At 36.5% G+C, this 3,236-nt stretch overlaps 1 long non-coding RNA gene across 1 annotated transcript; it reads left to right on the plus strand.

Moving 5' to 3' along the window:
• The first annotated feature begins 356 nt into the window (after positions 1–356).
• Positions 357–1,923, plus strand: LOC117184228 (uncharacterized). The gene is made up of 2 exons (XR_004469512.1): positions 357–778; positions 1,635–1,923. It is a non-coding gene; the product is annotated as an uncharacterized lncRNA (long non-coding RNA).
• The last annotated feature ends 1,313 nt before the right edge of the window (positions 1,924–3,236 follow it).

The raw sequence follows: 3,236 nt of genomic DNA on the forward strand, positions 1-3,236 counted from the left end.
AAATACAAAAAAAAACAAAAGGAACAAATAAATTTGCAGTGGCTACACAGCGCCCAACGACATGTTCTGACTGATTTTCTGTCCCTCTCGCACATACTCTTTATCTTTAGCTGGTTACCTAACTGTAAATGCACCGTAAAAAATATTGTCTTAATTGAGCAAATATAGCTACTGCATAATTTATGAACAGCGTTTTTATTAGGAAGTTAATTTCATTAAACAAAAATTGTTAAAGAATGCCGTGTTGTATTTAATGTAATATAAACGTATTATTTAATATGTAATATGTAGATAATTTATTGTTTTTAAACATGTGCATAGAATATAATGTTATAAAATATTTTTTTCTGTGCAATAGGCAAAGCGTGCGAGGCGCGCGCCAAAAATATGCCGCATTATTCTGCTGCATTCATTCCGATTCGGTTGCTCAGACAGTAAGAATGGACTACGAAAATATTAAATTTGAATTCAGAGAAGGAAGCCGAGCGGGCTGCTCGTTACTGTTGTTTTCATTATTCGAGCAACAAATTTATGTAAAAAACAAACAATTAAAACTAGGCGAAACCACATATGTGTGCCGAGTTAAATTCTGTAAAGCCAGAGTTTATTTAAGTTCAGACAAATCTAGAGTTTACTCAAATCCTGAATATGTTGTGCATAGCCATGGCCCTCAGAGTGATGAAATGAAAAAAATCAGTGCTCTTAGTGAAATAAAACTGAAGTGCGAAAATAATAGCAATTTCGACACCAAAAAAGTATTCAATGATGTTCTTGCTGAGTAAGTTAATATATTAATTGAAATTTTAATAATACATACTGCCTTGCTACATATGTTTGTACAGTGGCTCACAGCTTAAATGAACCAAAGCACGTTAAAAATTTAAAATTTTCATAACTTCTAAACCACCAAACTTACCAATGAAAATCAAATGACAAACAAAACGAACTTCTTATATTTTTTAACATTTTTCTAAGACGTTTTAAATAATAAATAACAAAAATACTGCCTTTTTCCACCCCACAGCTTATTTTGTTCAAAGAGAAGGTGTTTTCTAGTGCGCATTTTGTTTTTTTCCTTTTTGCGGGGTAACGGAGAAGAATATCGAACTCTTTTTTTTGGTTGGTAAGATAAGTAAAATCTTAACAGAATTGTATTAAAATTTTTGTTATAGGACTGCTCAATTGATTTTTACAGGGGTTTGAAGTTTGAAAAGTGCTCTGGTTCATTTAAGCTGTGAGGCACTATATGTACATATATACTTCAGCGGTCGGCACGCACACATTACATTGCGTTTGTGTGCGTTGACAGAAGTCAAACTAAAACAAAAAGTATTATTGTGTTGCTGCCGACCACTGTTACAAACGCGTTGTGCCGGGTCGCAGTTTGACATGATCGTTCATGTTCTATTACGTGATCCGGTGTTTCTTGCTTTAAGTCCGTTTGCGAGACTTTGGTCGTCGCTCGGTTTTTGACCGGTAAATGCTAGTTTCGAAGTCCGTCTGCGAGCATTGGCCGTGCCGTCAACTGATGTAAATACATATGTACATATGTAGGTGTACATGTATGTATGTGCATGCGAGCAGACAAGAAATGCACACAGACTGATGTATTATTTTTCTATTCAATTAATTAGGAAAACAAGAGGTGAAGCGGAGATTGAAATAAATTATGACTCTGTCAAACGCACTTTGCAAAGAAAAAGACAGACAAGCAAAAAACGACTTGGAAGAAAATGAAAATATAAAGCCAAAATGTCCAAGTTGCAACCAAGAAGTCGAAGAGGCCATACGCAATGTTTTTATTTATAATTAACTTGTGTAAGTTAAGAACGAAAAAATTTAAGAAAACTGCTATTATGATTTCTGTGTATTTGGACTATTGCACATTTTTTAATTTCAATAAAATTATGTTATAAAAGGAAATGCTGTCAAAAAAATATAAGTGTATTTTACATGCGAAATTAGTTAATTATTTTCTGGCGGACTTAAGTCGTTTCGAAACGACATATCTCCGCCGTGTCACAAACGACATATCTCCGCGCGGAGATATGACGTTTTGAAACGACATATCTCCGCCGTTCCACAAACGACATATCTCCGCGCGGAGTTATGACGTTTTGAGACGACATATCTCCGCGCGGAGGTATGTCGCTTTAAAACGACATAATTTCGCGCGGAGATATGTCGTTTGTGGATCGGCGGAGATATGTCGTCGGAGATATGTCGATACCCCAAAATTTCTTTAGATTTAACAATTCAATGGATTTTCTGATGATAACTTAAAACGATATGACGAAAGCTACTGAATTGCCTGAACATCGACCACGTTGAGCTCTTGTGAATAAGCAGAGCATGGTTCACAGAATCGAATACCTTGCTAAGGTCCGTAACACCTACATCCGTCTGCAAACCACTTTGAAAACCACGGTGGATTACGTTAGAAAACTTAAGAAGGTTAGTCGATGTTGAACGATGTCTGAAAAAACTAGTGTTGGGTAAACATTGCTCATTTTGGTGAACATGTTCACTTGTTCTTTTTTAGTAAGTGAGTCAACTCACTCATATTGCTCACTTGCTCTCTTAGATTGCTCAGTTACTCACTTGCTCACTTGCTCAGTTGCTCACTTGCTCACATAGTTGTTCACTATTCATAGACAGATGGTTCCAAATTTCACTATACTTTCGAATTAGCGATATACTGAATTTTTGAAAGAGTAAAAAGCTTTGCCGGTAATACAAAAAGTGTGAGGTAAACGCAAATATGAGCAACAGCTGCCAGATCGCAAAATGCCCTTTGAGGAGCAAAATTGCGCAAAAAGTGAGTAGAGAACAAGTGAACAAAAATGAACAAGTGAACAACAAAGAACAAGTGAGCAAAAAAGAACAAGTGAACAAAAAAGAACAGCTTGGAAGGAACATGTTTAGTTGCTCACTTAAGTGAACAACTCTTTTTTGTTCACTCACTCATGAGCAACACAACACTACAAAAAACGGTGTTGCGACGGAGATATCAAGCTGCAACAAGATGTTGTAGTTGCCGGGTGACCAGGAACTCAAGAAGCTTCGGGATGGCCGAAAGCTTTGCGATACCACGATAGTTTTCAATATTTGATCTTGAACCTTTTTCCAATTTAGGAGACAAGACTGTTCCAAGGAGAGGTTGAAGAGGAAGGTCAAAGGTTTGCAAAGGGACTGGGCACAGTGTTTTAAAATGCAACTGGGTACATTATCTGGAC

The sequence above is a fragment of the Drosophila pseudoobscura genome, chromosome 4 (genome assembly GCF_009870125.1).
Source record: "Drosophila pseudoobscura strain MV-25-SWS-2005 chromosome 4, UCI_Dpse_MV25, whole genome shotgun sequence".
Taxonomy (NCBI): domain Eukaryota; kingdom Metazoa; phylum Arthropoda; class Insecta; order Diptera; family Drosophilidae; genus Drosophila; species Drosophila pseudoobscura.